The sequence below is a fragment of the Micrasema longulum genome, unplaced genomic scaffold (assembly GCF_059751315.1).
Source record: "Micrasema longulum isolate JH-2025_06_02 unplaced genomic scaffold, ASM5975131v1 h1tg000331l, whole genome shotgun sequence".
In the NCBI taxonomy this organism is placed as follows: Eukaryota; Metazoa; Arthropoda; class Insecta; order Trichoptera; family Brachycentridae; genus Micrasema; species Micrasema longulum.
The window spans coordinates 2,431,133-2,453,925 of record NW_028277535.1 but is presented as its reverse complement, the minus strand read 5'-3'; the positions used below and the strand labels follow the sequence as shown (position 1 = coordinate 2,453,925).

General features: G+C 31.8%; 1 protein-coding gene across 1 annotated transcript in view; it reads left to right on the top strand.

Annotated features, from left to right (window-relative positions):
- Window positions 1–22,793, top strand: part of Camta (Calmodulin-binding transcription activator) — a 272,872-nt gene that overhangs the window by 39,476 nt on the left and 210,603 nt on the right. The window lies entirely within an intron of this gene.

Sequence of the window (22,793 nt, the reverse complement as noted above, 5' to 3'; positions counted from 1 at the left end):
CCATCAAGTTTATTTTTATTTTTAGTGTCAATTTTTAATCTGATAGAGTGATATGTGTAGTCTATGTCTTTAAATTTGGTATTATACACTGAAAACGAAACTATTTTTAAGACATAATGTTTTACTAATTGGTACATAAAATAGGTGGTACCGTCTACAAATCCTGGCTGGAACATGTATTGTTATTAAAGTAAGGAATTTTGCAGTCAACTAATCCTGCCATAATTTTGTGAAGCAGAGTCGGTCCGCACTCACTCCGCGGTATTGTAAAGAAGTGATTCCTTGGTAGGTAGAGGTAGCGAGAGTTGATACATAAGAAAGATCGGTTTTGTATTTCAGGTACTTTATACATTTGTTCTGAATGTTTTCTATTATTGTTATAAATGTGGCACACTGGGGATTTCATATCTGTGATATGTAATCTATGTGGCTTCTAACAGACGCATAATATAATTAAATTAAGGCCTTTGGGTTATCAAAGTGTTTACTAATTCAAATTGTGATACCTAAAATGCTCTCGCTAAATGCTTTGGAGGTAAAATTTTTATTCTATTTCATACCCAAAACTGTTTTCTTTATCTGCCAAGACACAATCAGTGGAAGATAATAATTAAATTAAGGAAGTCTTAAATATTAACACTTCTTAAAAACAATATTCCAATACTATCTTAAATGTTTATCTGCTTTTGTATGTCTCCTTTTGTTTTGACTTATCTGAATTTCTTGGCGAAAACGCTTGCCAGAATTTTCTTGCATTTTCATTTTATTTGGCATAATTTTATCTTTACAATGGAACTTGTATAGTGCAATTGTTTTCTGTGTTATTTATCCCCATTTTTAGAATTACGTTCTATACTAACCTAACAGTGAGAGATCTACTTACTGTCTGCAAAATTAAACTTTCTTACTTGTATTCTGTGGTAAGCTTTTCTCAGACAATGTTGATCGATTGAATCCTTAATTTAATTATCTTTTCTAAGAGCGCCACGTATTTTCATAAATAAGTGCGATACAATCTTGATACATCAACGCTGGGGGTAATTATGTTTATTTTTTTTCTTGACTAGCACCTGAAAAGTAGATGTAACAGACGATTGAAATACACCAAATTTGGTATACCGATGCAGTATCATATGTACCACGAAAGGGAATGATGATGATGGTAACGCTATTTCGAGAGCGCTATGTTCATAAAGAACTGCACTAACATTTATTTATTTATTCATATACGGCATTTCTGCCATTTACACATATGTGGTAGAAAGAGTGCTGAAAAATAAAATTATAAAAAAATCGAGTATGATATATTAATATACTCGTACTATACACATTATAAATTACTTCAAATGTATACATATTTTAAAGAAATTATACCATAGCAAAATACATTAATCAATCAAATTATAACTATTCCAACCCAATTTCCTGAAGTTGATTTGCACTTTTTGATAAAAATATGTTGGTCACTTTATTTTTTAAGTTAGGCAGAGATAAACTAAATATATTAAAAAATGATGCATATTCATTCCTGGTATTCTGTTATCTAAAAATATTGAGATATATTGAGATATATTGAGCGACCGTTCGAGAATTTTGACAATAAAATTGATACATTGATAAATTGAAATTCAGCTCTTTAACCTTACAAATATTAACAAATAGAAGATATGAAGGAATAATTATGTTCAAACATAGGCAGAAGGTGGAATGTTACAAGTTGTGTAAAGTGGCTACCTAAGTCTCGATAGTTATGGTACCTATGTCTCGATAATGCCTCGATAGACCTTCATATGGCCTTGTTATATGTTTATGTAGGTATACTTTTGATCGTTTAATATGTGTCAGGTAGAGATTTGCAGTGTTTGCGTTATTGCTATTTTAATTCCCTCTCTCCCCTTTTATCTCCCCTCCACTCTCCCTTTCCCTAGAGAAAACACTTCTCATGCTTGTACGTAATTTAAAATTGTTACGTGTTTCCCATGTTAACCGTGGACTTTATTTCAAACAAACTCCCCGCGTCTCTTTGCAATTGCGAACGTCAAAATTATCACATTAAAAATACGTAAATTGAATAAAAACATTTAAAAATACATATATTTTTTCATATCGTTTACACTTTAGTCGTTTGGTTTTCACGATTTCATTGTAATTGCTAGTAACAAAAAAAAACATCTTTACATGTTATAATGAATGGAATCACTGCTTTGCAATACCTAAGAGTATGAGCGGACCAACGACTGCTTCACAAAATTATGACTAGATTAGTAAAGTTGACTGTGCAGGATTAATGAGTTTAATATCAATACATATTCCAGCCAGGATTTGTAGACCAGGATCCTAAGGTTTAACCAGTGGTTTCCCAGGATGAGGCTCCTTTTGTGATGTTAAACATCACAAATATGTGCAAAGGTGTTTCCTCATCTGCACTGCAGAATATACATCTAGAAGTTTCGGAAAGGTTCATTCTAGCAAGGTGTTATGAACTCTAATAATAAATATGTTCTAAAAAAATATATATGTATAAACTATATATGTATTTTATTTTCTTTCCTATTTTTGTACGATTTGTGGAAACCTGCTATTAGTGCTGAGTGTATGAAATATAAATGTTGTTTTCTGTAAATATGTACGAATAAGTAAACACTTTGATAATCCAAAGAACCTAAATTTATTATATTACACGTTTGTAAGAAACCATTAGGAATACGCATCTCAGATATGGAATTCCCAGTATGCCACATATTTATATAACAAGAATAGGAAACATTCTGACCAAATATATTAACTACCTACAATACAAAACCGGTTTTTCTTATGTATCAACTCTTGCTTCCTCTACCTACAATAGAATCACTTTTTTACAATACCGCGGAGTGTGTGCGGACCAACAACTGCTTTACAAAATTATGATAGGATTAATAAAGTTGACTGTGCAGAATGACTAAGTTTATTAACAATACATATTCCAGCCAGGATTTGTAGACGGTACCACTTGTTTTATGTTTCAATAAGTAAAACGTCATATGCTTAAAATGCCTTTTTTCGTAGGGTTTTACAGTGTACATTGTACATTATCAAATTTACAGACAGACTACAAAAATATCACTGTCAGATTTAAAATTGACAATTAAAATTCATTATGTAACTTGTAACTTATATTTTGAATCGGGTTGTGGTCCTGTGGCTAGTGTCTCGGACTCTCGGACCAAAGATCCGTGGTTCGAATCCTACTCTACCCCAACTCGATTCCCATTTTATAATAGTGAGTTATTTACAACACGTTGAAAATGGCCCTCAAAATGAAATATTTGGGTAAATCATAAAAACGCAAATATTTATTTTTTTGTCTTTAAAAAAAAAAATATAGACTCTAATAAAAAATATGTATATAAACAATACTTTGAGTTTGTCCAAATTTTTGTAGACAAGGACTGGATTCAACTCCCTGGGGAGCTGTTTATATTAACATATTACAACAGAGATGAAGAACATTTAAGAGAAGGTAATATGGAGGTCTAGGCATCTACAGGGCTTATGACCTGTCAATGGCTGGTTTAGGTGGCCACTTTACACACTGTGTAACATTCACCAATATGGATGTTTCACGAATATGGAATAACATTCACCAATATGGAATAAAGATGACTAGACTTCTATATTACCTTATCTAAAATGTTATTCCTCTCTGTTGTAAAAAGTTGATATTAACAGCTCCCCAGGGAGTAGAATCCAGTCTTTGTCTACAAAAATTTGGACCAAATCAACATATTGTTGAAAATTTTATGTAAGTCAAAATATAATTTTCTGTATGAAATTGTATATATTTGTATAAAAAAATTTAATATCTTCTTCCGTAACCTTAAATTTACATACATGTTAAATATTAACATACTCGTAATGTGTGAATATTAAAGTTTTCATAGGCATAATTTAAATTAACTTTATCGACGATAAATCTTTCTAATGCAATAATGGCCCTGGTTCCCGATGACGATGGGAAGTTAAAAGAGTTATCTTCAATTGTCTGTGAGGTACTCGTAAAATCTTATTTTCTGTACGAATTGTGTGTATTAATGTGATTATTTTACGTATCTTTTTTGGTAGCCTGTAACTGAGGATTTTTCTAAAAAATATATCATACAAAATACACATCTTCATACAGAAAATTCGGTTTTGTTTTATTGAAGATAACTTTTTTAACTTCCAATTTCAATAGGTACCCAGGTGATGCATTGCATATTTGTCTGATTCATGTGTAAAATATAATTTAATGGAAAAAAATTAAGAATGTAAAACTATGTTTTACCAATTTAACATTCTTCCGAGGCAAAATTGCTTCATCACGCTCAATCACACAGGTTTTAATATTTTAAACGCTGTTAACATTTTTTTTTCTTTTTAAAACAGATCCTGCGAGGCAGGGAAACTTTGCGGACTGACTTAAAAGTTGTTGAAACGTGTGGTTGTTTTTTATTTTACTTTTCCCTCGTTCAAAATTACAAAGTTTGTTCTTAGATAAGTTAACAGTTTTCTAAGTTTAATTAGATATGAATTGGAACGGCCGACCCGGCGGCCTTCCTTATATTTATTTCAGGACTTCCACTTATTTCCTGTAAGCACGTCCCAACTGAACTTTACACATCTCGTGCTATTTTACATTTCTAATTGCATTAGGTTCGAAACGCTGGATTTTCAGTTTGCTGAAGTTTCACATTTGATGTAAAATTCAAACTGCATCCGTTTATCGTCAATTGATACAATTGTTCAACCCTGCCGACACAATCGATCATTTATTAGATCGTCATCATCATCAGCAAATAACCGACTATATAAGTATGTATACATACATAATACCCATGAATATTCCATTTACACTAGTTTTTAGTACAAAATAGCATATTAAATAATATTTCTGTCCGTTTGCATTTCGATTTTTCCTTTCTTTGATCTATTCTCATGGTGCTCTCTAAATCAAGAATGATAAGAAAATACATTTGGAACACTGACACAAATATTCTAAAATCTTTGTTTTTTTGTGCAAGTTATATAGAGTTAATATCTGGTCGGGCCACTTGCCCGTCAGCAGTTGCACGCTCGAAAATTGCTGATTCGTTGGATGCGTTATCCTTTGTTCACTTTGCTACAGAACCCTAAATACAATGATTGCAATTCCTACCTTATTCTGGGTTCTGGCACCTCTATTGCTGGTACTTCTGTCGCGGCAAACAGGATCAGATCCAACCTTGCTGCCAGGAAAGGGGGGCACTTGACGAATTATACACACAGTAGATTGAATACTTATTGATGGCAAAATTTCTTTTTGCGATCGCAGTGACAATATGAGAAATCACATGTGCACACGGTCGGTTCAGTCGTTGTTCTGGCGCCGGATACCCACGGTAGGAAAAATGCAACATCCTAACCAGGGTCCCGTAGGTAGTAAACAAATCCAAACGCCTCATCCTAGCAAATGTGCTAGATATACAATATATATCAATGTGTGTACATGTAGCGTAACCAATATCAAAAGATAGCAACCGATTATATAACAGTTTTATACCTGAATAAGCGTACCATTTTAAATTATAATTATCATCGCTCATTGTATTAAATGAAGATCCATTTCTGTGCGCCGATTATAATTGGAAGTTTACAGGGTAATCTTCGACAGTCTGTAAAGTAAAATAGAATTTTCTTTACCAAAATGTGTATATTTTAATGGAAATTTTGATTTGTTTTTGTCGGTAATCTGTAATTGAACATGTTAAGAAAAAAATCGAATGCATATTCTTTTTTTCATACAGACAACTTTCTTTTACTTTATGGATGAAATTGAAGATAACTCCTTTGTAACCATCGTATTATATATATTTTTGTATTGTTAACAGAGTTATCTTCAACTGTTTTTAAATTAAAATCGAGTTTTCTATACCAAATGTGTATATTTGTATGAAAAACTGAAAAATCTTCTATGGTATCTTATAGTCGAGCATGTTTCAAAATATATTTTATACAAATATTTATTTGTCAACATTGCTTCAAATTGCAGTACGAGCCCTGTGGTCCTATTTTTAATCTCAAATTTAACTCAAATTTGAAAGATAAATTATTGTCATTCTATTAATTTTATTTGTCTATACAGTACGCTAAATTATATAAACACTAGTGTTTTTTTGCACCCAACAGGCCGAGAGGTTAAATTATAATGGTAAATTGATAAATAAATAACAAACAGCATAAAACACACAGGCTTCAGAAAATCTTTGATAACATCACATACATATATGTAGGAATGATATATAAATAAACATATATGTATGTTAGTCTGTCTAAGCACGGGTCTTCTTCTACTATGCATTACTTTAAAATAAATATAAATATATTTGACATCGTTTTATTTTAATAGGACCATCTAGAGACTTATGTATTGTTTTTTTTAGATAAATAGGTATTGTTAAATGATCAATATTGTTTTTTCATCTAAAAACTAAAATTACTAAAAATATGTATTAGTCATATTTTTCATTAAAACATTTAAGTTTGTAAGTGAAGATTCTTGATGCAAGTTAACTGTAACTTTTTATAGAAATAAAAGACGACTGATACTTTAATCCACAAATTTGGAATATACAGTGACCGGTTTCATTGCTTTCGCGACATCTTCGATACCGGTATCTTTATTAAGAAATTCAATGTATTAATGTACAAATTTAATGTTTTATACAAAACAGAGGTAAGGATACACAATCAAAATTATATGAGAGTTAATCAAATTAAATATTTTTTGTCATATGGATCAAAAAGTTTTTAGGTTAACAAATGCGTTGATATAATAATATTTCTAATGAGTTTAAGTATTCTATTTATATTGTTTTTAATTGTCCATCCTTCGTGAGTTTGATTTCTGTCAATTTACTTACTCTTTTATAATTTTGAATTCTCATTCCATCTTCAAGTATTTGTTGGATTTGGTCATGCCATGTCTTTTTCGGTCTTCCCTTTTTTCTGAATCCGTCAACATTTGCATTTTAAATATTTTTAACAGTTCTTCCGCTGTGCATTCGCTCTACATGTCCAAGCCAACGCAGAGCCCCTTTCTTGATTTTGTCGATAGTTCTTATCTCAGCGTTACATAATGTACGGATTTCAACATTTGTGCATCTTTCAAGATTTCACAATGCTCCCGGCACTCACCCTCATTCAAATGTATATTTCAGTCATTCCATCTCTATTTCACATATACCTGATACACTAATTCCTCTACCTGTTTTAGTATAACCCCATTCACAGTGATTTCACATTAAGTCGTACTTTCATTTCTTTCAAAAACCATTTCGTTCGATTTATCGACATTCATAAGCAAATCCCTTCTCTTGCATAAATCGTATTAACGTAAATATATTTAAAAATTCTAAAAACAAAATGTTTTTGTTCATATAATTTACCCAAATTTTACATTTTGAGGGCCATTTTTAACGGGTTATAAATAAATCATTATTAGAAATTGGGAAACAAGTTTGGATAGAGTGGGATTCGAATCACGGACTCTTAATCCATGAGTCCAAAACACTAGCCACAGGACCACAACCCGACTCAACAGAACTAAAAAACTTAATAATGGGAGCAAAAATGGGTGATTTAACTGTCTTTTGTATTTGAATTATACCGTGCTAATGACACAAAAGAACTGCAATTCTTGGTAACAAAAGTCTACGATGTATGCAAGGGATGCAATTTGTTGATGAATGTCGAATTAAAAAAAGATTTTATCTAAACGAAAAATGGTATATATAGTAACGAGGTATTGACAATCGTCGCTTTTGTGGAATAAGAATTGTATCATTAAAAAACAATAAAATTGTCTTAAAAAAACTTTGCCTAAAAGTTTTTGTTTAATTACTTGTAAATAAACCCTTATACCATTCTATGTTGGTACAATTCATTTGCCGATGTGATAATGTCGTCAGCCCAGATAAACATAACCACTATGGTGCCCGAAACGTTTGTGAGAAGAGCAACCAACTCACGGCAAAATAAATAACTCAGAAAACTCATACTACGAATATTAAAAGTCAAAATCATATTTCAAAATGTGAATGTTTTATCCACTATTAACATATTAAGTAAATCAATATAAAGTTCGTCTTATAGAGCCTGCAAACTTACCATACGATACCTCCAACCGTTTCTCCATTGTTAGCACAATACTTTTCCTTTGCATAAATTACAGATTAGCTCCAATTTGCATACCGCTACATACGATGAATGTTAATACAAGCCAGTTATTCTATATTTATTTATAGGTTCTACTAAATTTTCTCCTTTAAAACTTTAACTTTAATGAATAATCACACAGAGCTGTACTGATTTTTTGCCAATTTTATTGATCCAGTAATTATGCGTGTTTCTCACTGTCACAAAACTAAACGATAGGCTAGTATATTGTATAGTAGTATTTAAATTAGTATAATATGTATAATAGTAAAGTAACTTGATATATATTATAAATGTGAAAAAATTAAAACTGAAAAGTCTATAAAATATTTGGGAGTAACGTTAGACTGTCAACTTAAATGGACTAATCCTATTATTTTTTCATGTTAACGAATTGCGATATTTGACCTAGGTTTTCAAACGTTTTACTAGTGATGTTAACCTAAAAACTAGCAAAATGTTTTTCAATCCTTTGTACATATTAATTGGAAGGAGAGAGGCCTATTATAATCTTGGCAAGCCTTTAAAAACCGAACAAAAACTAATTATTAAAATTATACTTCACAAAAATTCAACTTTTCCCCCCGACCAATTATTTCAGGAAGCCGACATTTTAAAGCCACCAGAAATCTATTACCAACAATGTCTAAAATATATTTTTGTGCGCCAATATTTCTTTCCTAGAAAATTAAAAGAGTCAAAGATTGAGAAATACTTTATTATAAATACAGATTCGGGTAAAGACACTCATTTTTCATAGATCCAAAACTGTTCAATGCATTTCATAAAGACAATATGAAAGACATGAACTATTTTAATTTATTTAGATTAAAATTTATGTTGAAATTGTGGATAAAAAGAGCAATTTTAAATAGTTTATTTTTTTAATGAAACGATACTTTTTAAATTATTTTCTCATTTTCACTGACAAAAAAATTGTATTCTAGTACTAGCATTTATTTTTAATTTCTATTGTATTATTCCAGTAGCCTTTATTGAAATTTAAAATAAAATGCATACTTACATTCAGGCCATACCTTTGTAGGTTTTTTTTGTGTTTATGTAATTGTATTTTTTGTATTTGTAACTCATGTATATTTATAGTAAAATGCAAAGAAAAAACAATAGTAAATAAATGAAACCACTTACATTTTGATTCCTGCTTGCAAGAATGCAATACTTAATCAGCAAATTCTTATAATATCTAAGAAATTTCTTATCCGATTCATATACCTACGTCATTAATTTCAAAAAATTTATTTCTATCAACTACAAACATATGTCTTATTCCTGTATTTTACAGATTTTTGCCATGCTGTATTGTAGTATTAAGAAACAGTTAGCTTATGCATACTATAAAAGAATTAAAAAAACATGTTGATGAAGAATGTTACACAATTAATAACAGATAAAAAACATTATTAATGCTAAGATTTCCACAATTACCGAAAAATCTTTTATCTAGGTTGAGATATCAATCAAAAAGTCATTTTCTTCATCTCTGTTGAGATATTAATTTATCTCATTCCACTGTAGCTTTCAATTACCTACCTACTTACTTCTACTGTACTTTTTACATATCCCATATCAGAATGAATAAAAAATTCGAAGCATAAATATTGAAAAATATTTTCACGCGTTGCCTATGAAGGTAAAATAATTATAATTCATGAAGATCCTTTACATATAAATCTCGCCCACATTAACAAAGGTTTCAGCTTTTACTTCAAAAAAATAAACGGATTGAAGAATTGTAGCAAAATGTAAGTAAACATAGTCAGAATGGTGAATGTTACACAGTGTGTAAAGTGGCCGCTTGAACCAGCCAATGAGAGGTTACTGACCTGTGAATGACAAGACTTTTATATTCCCTTCTCAAAAATGTTTTCTCTCTCTGTTGCAACAAATTTAGATCTGAAGAACTTCCTTGGGAGGAAATCCAGCCTGTCGAAATTAAAAAAAAAAAAATACAATTTCATAAATTAGTTTTTTATTCTATAAAAATATACTTTTGTACATCTAGTAAAGGTTATAACTGTAACTCTCCGAAAAAAGAAGCATCTACAGATGAAAGAATTAAAAGAATATAGATATTCAAATATGGGCAGAATGGTGAATGTTACACAGTGTGTAAAGTGGCAATTCCAACCAGCAAATGACGGCATAAGCCCTGTAGATGCCTAGACTTCTATATCACCTTCTTAAAAATGTTCTTCATCTGTGTTGTATGTTGATATTAACAGCTTCCCAGGGAGTTGAATCCAGTCCTTGTCCACAAAAATTTGGACAAACTCAAAATATTGTTGATCGATATAACTTAAAAATTCAAATGGCGAAAACGAATGTACGATATTTTTCATTTTGTTTGGTAGAACACTCGATTCCATATGAAAGATAACATCCTTTTTCTTGGACCGCCGACTTAGCTAGCGTGCGCAGACGGTGTGTATACAAATACAAATGTACCGCCAGCATGCGAATGTTTGTTGTGATTGCATTTCCGGAAAAGTGTTTCGTCCTATTTCCGGGCCGGAAGCGGGCGTATAGTACCGTCGTCCTTTCAGTTAACTTGAAACTGCCATCTCCCGCTATCCGTTCCTCGTTATTACACAATTAACGGATATAACGGACGCAGCCACCTCGTAACGGATCCATTAACTAAGGCAATTGCAATATCCGCTGCATCGTGTTTCCATTAAAAACTTATATCTCCGACGGCGCGAGGAAATATAACACCACACCTAACTGATTCAATCATTATAAGTGCAGGTTATAAAAAATTAATGTACTTTTTAAAATTGTATTTATTTATTTTATAGAAACGTACAGCAAACAATGATTAAATTACACAATAAAGATAATGATCATGCATATTAAATCATGGTACATTCTTAAATGTGTGCGTTCGTATATATTTATACGTAGGGTGTATTTGTATGTATATGTATGAGAAGAAGTGTTCAGGTTGTCATGTGTGCATCATTAAAAAGCAAGTGGGAATGTATCGCAGCCTGATAGAATAAGTCGTCATTTATTTTTAAATAAACTAGGGGACATTTTAAACAAATCAAAAGATTTAAAAAAATCATAATCTGATCAATAACGATAGAGAAAATAGTGTTATGCATAGTTAGTGCTAATATTATTACTTCATCAGGAATTCTACTTGTGTACTTTGAATTGCTCGTGTCACTATTATTTATACAAGGAAATACGAAAAAAAATTGAGGTAAATGCTCTTGTTAAATTTCTGATATACTAGAAACATGCGTTGTAAATTATCTTCTGATTTTGCCACTATTGTTGCATCGTCTGCTTAGCTTGTAATATTAACGATCTTATCTATTTTATTTTTATAAAGTTTAAAAAGTGCATCATTTATTTTTATAAGCATTTATTTTGACAAAAAAATAAACAAAAAAAAAACAAATACACATGACCTGTGCGTGTACATGCAATATTTATTTGAGAAATAAACAAAAATACAAAAATATAATTTAGACATTTTTTCAACAAGGATGAAGCTCTTGGGATAACAGAGATGAAGAATGTGGAAGTTTAGACATTTTTAGAGCTTATGATATATCATGAGTTAAGTCATCACTGCAAACTGTGTGTAAATTCACCATTCTGCCTTTAAGAAGTAGGGTACTTCCATATTCACGTATGGCATTTTTCAATTATTTCTACAGCAACCAAAAATTAGCAACCGTCCTCGCAACCGCAGTCCCAGCTGTCAGTAACATGTTTTAGTTACAAGGCAGAAAATACGGACGGAGGACTAATTATTTGATACTTAAATTTCGTAAATCGATTTCCAACCGTCAACAGCAGGTATAGAATTTTAACCGTTAATGCGCTATGTAGCTGCAAGACGCGTTGTTGAGCTCTTATTTGTAAACAATTACAAAAAATAATAACACCGAAAATCTATTTAAACTTACGTAAATAGGGGGCTAGATTTCATACCGTCCGCGTCCATACGACACGTGGTGCAATCTAGCCTCTATCTGTAATTAATTTATACCATAATTGGAAACGAGGAACTACAATTCCAACCGACTATGTGCTCTGTAGCTACAAGACGTGTTGATGTACTTATTGTACAGTGCATTTGAAGTGATTTTTTCAAAATAGCGTAATGTATATTATCCATCATAATAATAATGATTGGTTTGAATATTATATTTTGCATGCGTGTGTAAGTCCACTATGGATAATAAATATATGGAGAAAACTAGTGACATCTATATTTTGTTGAAAACAGGTAAATTTTGAAAAAGTATTTGTTCTTTATTTATTGTGTATGCAGATAATTGGTAGAACTTCATGTTAAAATTTTGCAAAGTATCCAAAATAAAACACTTTTATTGGACTAAATTCTATTTTTTTATTATTATTATTTGTGACGCGTTTTTTCTTGTCAGAACATTATTTAACTGGCTTCTAGTATTTGTTATTTATTTATCTCAAGTATTTATCTTTATATATATAATTCCTCTATACGTGTGATGTCACCGTACTCCCCCTAAACGGCTTAACCGATTTACGTGCGGTTTTCAGAGCAATATAGATCTTTGCGATGTGCGTGTTCCTAGATATTTAAATCTTTAATCAAATAAGTAAAACATAAGTTAGGAGCAGAAATGTTTTGTTTATCGATCTACCAGGGTTGCATCCGAGGAGAATGCATTTGCAAAAAATGGAAAGATGTTGTTTTATGTATTTAAAAAAAGTTTGTTTTTGAATGTTTACAAACATCATTTGTTTTTTGTGGATCTCCATCAGATTATTTCCTTAAATTCCTTTTAATTTTTACACATTTATTTCTTTGTATTGGATTTTTAGTAACACTAAAAGAATATTAAATTCAATATATTTTTAAAAATCGTATTCTTACATAATTACACCCCTTTGTTGGTGAGACGATCTGAATTTGACGTTTGCAAAAAGAATGCTATATTTGAAAAAATATTTATTTTATATTTTGGAATTCAACCATAAACAAGTACCTACTTAAATTTAATATTTAAATATTAACTATTTTTAGTTTCGGAATAAATTCACAAGCAAGTATCTAGGTACCTACTTATCAATAAAAAGTATTTTTCCTAGGCAAGCCAACGTTCGGGCAGAACAACGTCTGTCGGGTCAGCTAGTTATTTATATGGACCGGAAATCCTTGTATTTGATTGGTTTTCAAGCTAGAAAACGGTGAGAGTTTAAAAGTCAAACCGCACTACAGCTTCATCAAAAACAGTGAAAATAATATTTTGTGTTGCCACGACGCACCACGCAGCGCCGCTCTAGTGCTGTTTGACCTTTAAGTCTCAATTTCTTCAATTGTATTTAGACATTCTTATGGAGAATGGGCATCCGTGCTGTATAAGGTTCGCTGATGTCACTGTGACCTGTGGCTATTGAGAGTGTGAAAGAGAAAATGAACAAGGCCAAAATATTGTTAAGAATATGTAAGAATATGAAATTAAATAGGTGCGTAGGTTTTCACGGTTGCTGTTATTATTATGTTATCTTTTTTGGATGATCTTGTGTAAGTTGGATTCGTTCTGACTTCACAATGAAACTTCAAAACAATGACTATCTTGCATTCTTGGATCTCGAAGTAAAGAAATGGCAGTCTTGGGTATACGGTGTACAGAAAACCAACTCATTCGAACTGATACCTACACGGTGATTTACATCATCATTCAGTACAAAAATGAGCGCTGGTAAATACTCTACTAGCGAGAATGATACGGATATGCAAATATTTTACAAAGGGAAAAAAAATGAACAAAATTACAGATGCGTTGGAGCGTAATGGATATAAGCAGCAACAAATTGACCAAAATTTTAATATCGCAGGCTACGAAGAAGATTAATGCAAAAAATGTTACAATGGCGAATGCATACGCATACCTACAATTTGCTCGGAATGTTACCTATAAGATGGTCAAAGTGCTTAAGAAACAGAATATTGTTTCAACATTTGGGACTATGAGAAAAACAATGGACCATTTATGAAACCCGAAAGACAATAAACCCTTGGAAACTTAAGCAGTTTATAAACTGAGCTGTATAGTATATTGGACAAATAGGGCGCACAGCAAAGAAAATAATTGATGAACCTAAAAGAGCGTGTAAACTTGGGTACAAAGATTTTGCATAAACCTACAAATAACAATGTACAAATAATAACTAAGGCAATAACCACATTCGGACAAAGGGATTTTGAGTATTATTCAATTAAAATCTATAACCTACTTCCACTATCTATTAAAACAATTAGTAACAAGAAAATGTTTGAAAAAGCTATAAAAAATGGATAGTGGAGCTAGGTAGAAGTAAAATGGATTGTCTCATTCGCCCAAACCAATATTGAATCAACCGCTCCACAAGTGTAAAGCTTATGTTAGGTTTTTGTTATTTTTATTGTGCATTTTGTAATATAAATAATATAGATGTACATATATACCTAGTTTTTAAAACTGTGAATATTTTTTTAATTATCTCTGTTTATTAAGTAAGTCTTTTTTGTTTATTCTCTAATGTAAAAACATTTCAAAAAAGTAAATTGTTAGGTGTCCTCGGCACGGGTAACCCCACCGCAGTGAGGACACATTATTTTTATTATTGATTATAGTTTGTAAGAGAAAAATATAAATAAATTGAAATACACAAACACCCAAATAATTTAAACAAGTACGACGCCAATGGCCTAAAATTAAAATCACGATAGTTCCCGGCATAATACACAACAAAAATGATGCAGACTGTGCCTACTGCCAACTGCGACACGGTACATTTTTTTTTTACAAAACGCTAATTTTTCCCTGAGAATGGCTCCTGCAATGGTAGCCGAAACGTCAGAACGAATTAAACTTACAAGGGATCATCAAAAAAATATGGATATTAGTATGCAATTGCATGTAGGTAGTTTTATTAAATAAAATAAAAGAAGATATATTGTGTGACTAAAGGATCGAAATCGTGTTCTGAAATTTCTCCAGCTTTCGTTCGTTTGTCTTCCTTCGCCCCCTTCTACCTGCCACCACCCGCTGGGGTCCACGAGCCTTTCACTAGCCCGTAATTAGTACAGCCGCCCCCAAAAAGCCTTTTGTCCCATCGTCTATCTCTACCACTGTGCGGTGTATATGTACGTACGGGTCGTACGGCAGGCGATACAGGAAGACACGAATGTTGTTCAACTAGCAATTATTTAAAAACATAAATTACATTTTTTTTCTCAAACTTGTACTTGAGAATTATGTTGCACTCCAGGATTAACAATGGCAAAACTAATAAAAATTAATTTTTACAGGAGAGCAACGAGAAAATTCAAATATATGGGAAATTGGGCGGAAAAAATATCTTCTTTCACGCGCTGAAAATAAATCTTTTTTAAATGTAAATTTTTCTAATTCTCTGCCATTAAACATCAAACCTGCATTCTACGTAACTAATAAAAACGGATCATTGTTAAAAATTACAAAGATAAAGTCACTGAATAAAAAAATTCTGGCATATACTATTTAAATTGTAATCATTGTGATTCAATCTACATTGTAAAAATTAAAAGACACTTTAATATTTGAGTATAAAAACAATTAAAATGCTTTAATAACAAAAAAATTATCTTAATTCGCACACTATCTGCTATAAAATAATAATACTTTCTCTAAAAGCACTGGTTGAAAAATTATTCACGTTGAAAAAAAATTTAAAATTTGAAAACTCGAAACCTTGGAAATTAAAAAAGCGTTTTACAATACGAAAAAAATCATAAATAACCAAATTAACAATATTTCCTTTAATCCTTTCCTGTCTAGTTTTAAAGATCGTATTCGTCTTACCTTTCGATTCCCATCTCGACAACAGCAACATGTAAAAAAAACTTGATTTATTGACTCCATATGTTTTAATGTATATTTATTCAATAATTATTATTATAACTATTAAAATCATACTAAAAAAGGTTCATAAGTTAAATATACCTTGATAAAGAAGCTTGCGTAGCTTTGAAACCGGTCTGTAGAAAGAATAAAAAATGAGTGGTTAAAAACAAAGTTGTTCTATATATTTTTAATTATAATGAATGACAACAAAGTTAGAGCTTCAAATATAAATTTTATGCATATATTTCATTTATAAGTTGTTTATTACACATTTCTTAACCTTCTGTTTGAATCTTGATATTTTTTCTTAATATTTTTTTTTCCCGTATCATAATACTTTTTAAGTGCCTTATATAAAATTGTATTTTGTTACTTCGCCTTTTTTCAAAATGGGAGTCTGATTTTTACATTTTCTCTAGTATTGTAATCAGGTTTATGTTGGATTGAATATATTTTTTCAAAAATATTTGTTTTTTTTTATTGATAATATTATACATAAATATCAAATAATGGATTACTTTCGTCGGCCTCGTAGTGTAATGATCAGCGTGTTTGCCTACCAGCAAGAGGTCTCGTGTTCGATTTCCGACATGGTTGAAATGAAATATCTATTTAAAAGGATGTTTTCACACCAGAATATTTCATAGCCCCTGGTACCAGAAGCGTAGGACTGATCATCTAATCTTCACGTAAGAAAAACATGATCAAAATACGCTGCGATTGGTGTACCAATGCAGTGCCTTATGCACCATTAGGTGCGCAAATGGAATAATGATGATGATGATAGTTTTTTGTGTGTAATAATAATTTGTGATGTTCTATAGAAATCTTAAGCAGACTCCTTAGATCGGACGTTTTTTGTGCCATCATATCGTCGTCCATCTTTCAAAAAGGCGTATCTCGTTTTTTGTCTAAATAGAGTTATTAATATTTTATAAAAGTTAAGTTATATTTATGGAACAAATGGGCATTCTACTGTCTTAGAATAATTTTAAAAACCAAGCAAATACATAAAGATTATTTTGAAAGACGAAAATTTTCCGAACGAATTCGAGATAGTCTTTTTGAAAGATGAACGACGTGTGAGATCTGCAATAATCTCATAATATTATAGTAAAATAATACTTAAATTGAATAAATACATAAATAAAATGGTTTTATTTCACGGTGTTCCTGTGCTTGCCTTATACTGCCAGTATATTGTTTAAGGCCATCCCAAGAGGCCGTGGAAAGAGGGCCGTGGACGCGCGAAAACGGTAAATGACTTTGACGGTGACTGTAGAAGCCGCCACCGCACCGCACGACCCGCAACGTGTAAAGTGTAAAGCTAGCTTATTATTCAAAGCGTTCATTATTCACCAGAAATAAATAAAACGGGAAAAAAATATGGGATTCGGACTTTCTTGGGCGTTCTGATTTCGGAAAATTCTTGCACAAAATAAACTTTAGTCAAAACCTTTTAAAAAAATTTGAATATGAACTCAAGAGTATTACTATTATTATTATTTGGTTTAAAATCTTCTCCTTATATTGCTTTTTAAAATTTTAAAGAATACTTGCTATACCTGTTATTTTTTCTTTTTTATCTGCTGCACTTATGTTTTTATACTTTAAATCTACTTTTAATTACTTATATTGTATATGTATATAAAATCTATATATTGCTGCTCTTACTATAATGTGTCATTAATTTTGAAGATGTTTTTTAAATTTACTTAAATTTATTGTCTTATGTTATTTCATTTGAAGATTCTTCTCATCATTTCTTTGAATCCCATAAAATATGTATGTGTATATTTATGTTTTTTTTTTTTTAAATGTTCCTTTTTGAAAGTGTTTTTTTTTTATATCTGAGCATGTTTTTCACTCTTCATTATAATTTTAATCTTTTAATTACTTTTACGAAAAATTTTTTCTTCATTTTAAATATTATTTATATTTGTAAATTCTAGCTACAAACTTTTTAGTAACTTTTTTTACCCTTTTATGTTTATCAATTTGTATAAACCACTTTAATTTAAAGTTATACTTTAACCGGTTTCGAGGTTACTACCTCATCGTCAGGAATTAAACTAACTTATAATTACTCGCATTGCTATTTATATTATAAAATATTGTATGCAAGAAACAGAAAAATGAAAGGAAGTAAAAGAAAGACGATAAAATGAATCATAAAGGGAATAGTGTAAAAAGTCATACCATAAAGTGAAAAATGTTTTTGATAACAATAACTCTTTCTACTTTAATTTTAATTTTTAAAGAACTTTCCTTTTTTTTCCTTCTCTTTTTTGTACTTTCATTGATAACTTTACATAATATAATTATTTTATAATATAAAAACTTTACTGGTCCATTAGAGTTAAGTCTAAGTGTGTTAAATATAAAACTATGTAACTATACTGTATGTTTCCTGAATAAAAGAAAATATTTATTTTTTTAAATAAAAAATTACGGAGTGGGTAAGATGATTATTTCCGTGTCCATATAGATGACGAAAAAAGTTTTGTATGTGTCGAGGAGTAGACTATATAGTTAGAGGAAAGGTTGCATAACTCCACTCACCTGCCAATGTTGAGCAAGCCGCGCTGCTGGAACCTGGCGGAGAAGCTGGCGCTCTGGGTAGACGCTGGCCCAGCTCGGTTGTTGATCTTGTGTGTTGGAAACACTTCACTCGGGTGTTATTTGTGTATTGATGTTATAATGTATTTGACCGGCACTCACACGCGTGATTATTGTTACATGGAATTGCGCTAGGAAAATAGGAAGGACGGGTACGTTGGTATAAATGCTGTCGAGAGTTGGTCCGAATCGTATGTAAAATATAACCAGAATCTTACACAAGTATTTTTTACTCGATTAAGAGAAAATCCTGAAAACGGAAATCGAGTGGTCCGTCTCGTATGGTGTAAAACGTAAAGCGTGTTCGCAAACCATGTGAATGTGGTGTAACGATCAGTGCGTTTGCCTACCACGCAGGAGATTTCGGGTTCGATTCCCGACATAGTTGAAATAAAATATTTATTTAAAAAGTGTGTTTTCACACTAGAACATTTCATGGTCCCTGGACTGGTACCTGAAGCGTTAGACTAATCATCTTACCTTTATGTAATAAAAATGATCAAGATACGCTGCGATTGGTGTATCATACCAATGCAGTGCTTTTTGCATTATTAATTGCGGAAAAAGAATGATGATGTATATACATTGGTTTATAAAAAGCATGTTTTAAATACAGGCTCTGAAAATGTGACCTATGGACAAACGGTACGGAAGAGCACTCGGCAGGCGTGTGTGACGTCAAAGTAACGTGACTCCAACTATGGGCCGTTTTGTTTATTCAGTAAAACTCCAATTTTCTGGATTAATGAGTGCCAGACGTTTTTTTGGGTAGTTGGATTAACCATTTGATTAAGGCAATGATTTGAAAGAAATCGCAAAATTCACTCCTAGATCATTTTTTTATTGCTTTTAAAAAAATAAACCTAATTGGGATCACATATAAAACTTTCTTAAACATGTCTAGTAAAGTTGATTGCTTCGATTGTTGAATTTTTTATTTGTTTGTAAAATACCTCCTTTAGTTTTTATTCCTGATAACGATCCGAATATTTTGTAATCCGAATGACTGGAGTTCGGATAGATGAAGTTCTACTGTACTTATTTTTTAAACCAAAAATTATTAGTGAAAACTTGTTTTTATACATTTATGGGCACTGGCAACACCTGATACTTTTAACACCAGGTGCCAGGCCTACACACGCAGCAACGCAACATGACACCAGCAACTAAATTCTTACTCTCTCCGTCCAGCTTTGATTCCGATTGTATTTGAAACAACATTGTAAACTACTTTCAATATTACACGTACATTAATTTCAATTATCACGGTTAGGTTCCGCCAGTACTGTTGGGTATTTGTTTGGTTGTATTTTATTTTGTTAAAGTCAATTAAGTGAATAATAAATCTCCAGGTTGATATGTTAGTGAAATGTTTAAGTTAATACACGCAACCTTGTAACAAAACTTCTGTAAATAGAGATTCTATATAATTTTTCTTTTACACGGAAACACTCACTACACATAAATTGAACGTAGTTATGCAGAAAGCAGCCAGTCCACAATTTTGCAAAAATTTATTTATTTATTTATTTATTAACGGACATTGTCCATGTATACAATTTATAAGGTTTAAATATTACAATAATAGAGTTGTTTAAAACATTTAAATAAAAAAGAAAGAAGCATTGACAAACATAAGGGACATCGAGACAAGATCTGGACTATTTATTAAGTGCTCGTTTAAATCGTTGTAAACTTAAACCAAAAAAGTCCAGATCCTGTCTTGAGTTAACAATACGACAAAGGCGGGTCATTGGAGAATTTAGGCCATAGTTTGTTCTATGCTGATCGATATACAGTACTTCATTGTTTCTCAATCTACGAGTCGGAATATTGAATTTTACTTGTCCCAGTAATGATGGAATATCGATTATACCATTTAGTATGCCGAACATATATATGGAGTCAATATTAGTTCTACGTTTTTGTAGACTAGAAATATTTAACATTGACTCTATTTCAGCATAAGAATAATTATCTCTCTCTAGTCCAAGCATCCACGCTATTTTTCGAAGCAAGCGATGTTGGACTGATTCAATGTGATTTATGCGATTGACATAGAATGGAGACCAGACCACTGAGGCATATTCAAGAAGAGGGCGAACAGTTGAGCAATAAAGAGTTTTGATTGTACGGACATTAGTAAAATCAGACGATATTCTTTTAATGAAGCCAAGTAATTTCAGTGATTTATTTACTGTATTATCTATATGCTCGTTGTATGTCAGTTTATAGTCCAAAACAACTCCTAAATCTCTGATGGACTTGACTACATCAATTTTGGAGTTTTCTAATAGGTACTCGAAGGAAATTGGTTGTTTTGTTCTATGAAATGACATTATTTTGCATTTTTTAATATTTAGTTCTAATTTATTGACTTTACACCATCGGTTAAAAGAGTTAATGTCTGATTGAAGAAGAAAGCAGTCTTGTAAAGTTTGAATTATTTTGAGAATTTTGTTGTCGTCCGCGAAGAGCCAAAAACGAGAGTAAGATAATGATTTAGCAACATCATTAATAAACAAATTGAAAAGCAGGGGTGCCAAATGAGCACCCTGAGGTACACCCGATGTAACATCAATACTGGTTGATAAATAGTTATTTATCCGAACATTTTGTGTCCTACTGGTTAGATACGATTTAATAAATGATAGTAATGGATCTCTTATTCCCAAGGCATGTAATTTATACATGAGAATTTTATGATCTACTTTGTCAAATGCGATATTGGTGTTATCGGGTGCAGTAAGGTCAATTCTATGTTTTGCTAAAGACAACAAGGCCGCTTTCATACGAAAAACTGTAATAATCACCTTCTGAAAATAGTGTCGATCAGAAAAACAACATTTCTCAATCTGCAAAAAACACCCACAGCACTATAAAAATCTTACGGTACTTTAAAAATCATTAAAATTGGTGAAAAATGTAATAAGTTTCTTGTTTGTCTTCTTCTTCGTATGGTTCCTCTCCACGATGGAGGTTGGAAATCATCGTTGCGATTCTTACTTTATTGGCAGCTGCCCTAAACAAGGACTGAGTGCTGCAATGGGACCAGTCGCGCAAGTTCTTAACCCAAGAGATGCTCCTTCTACCTGCACTGCGTCTTCCTTCAATCCTTCCCTGTAGAATGACTTGGAAAAATTTATATTTTTTGCTTCTCATCACATGCCCAAAGTACTCAAGTTTTCTTTTCTTTATGGTCTTCAGTACCTCTTTATCTTTTTCCACCTGTCGGAGAACATCATCGTTTCGGACTCTATCCGCCCAGGAGATTTTTAATATCCTCCTGTAGCACACAACATTTCAAAGGCTTCGATCTTTTTTGAAGTGTTTTGGATGAGTGTCCACGTTTCGACGCCGTAAAAAAGTACTGAGGAGACGTAACATCGAGCAATGCGCATTCGGAGGTCTAAATTAAAGTCGAATGCATTAATTGTTCATCACAGCTTGCCCACCACATACCGCACACCGCATCTGAGGACATAAGTCTCCTTCGCGGTGCCCACATACACTGAAAATTGGCTCGTTGTCAAACGAGAAAGGCCGCCCAAAGGAGCTCTTTGAAATCTGGTAGCCTTAGCATCTTTGTGCTAAAAATATGTACTTCATTGGATTGTGAAGAGAGGGAAGTGAATTCTTCACTGACTGGGATTAAATTGATTGAACATGATCAATTCGCCGAAATGATTACAAAACATTTTAAAAGCCTTGAAATTCTTTTTAAAACCCACCAGATCTGTATATCTGACAGGACCTTTAACAAGGCCACAGATAGTATCGAGAAGCTCCATTTGGTTTTCATAAAGAAGATGAAAGAGACAAGACCACAGGATGTGTTCAGAAGATTTGTTAAGATATCCGCAGCAGCACGAAGGGGAGTCAACAATATTAAAAACTGTAAGAGGTGTAGGTAAGGGTTGTATTGTTCCCAATACAACACCTACCTACTGGCCACAATGTACCCTCACATACCTAGACCAACAGACTATTCTTCAGCTAGCCTCCTCTGTAGACACTTTTCCACTTGTTACTAATGTTTGTATCTTGTAAATATACCATACTAAG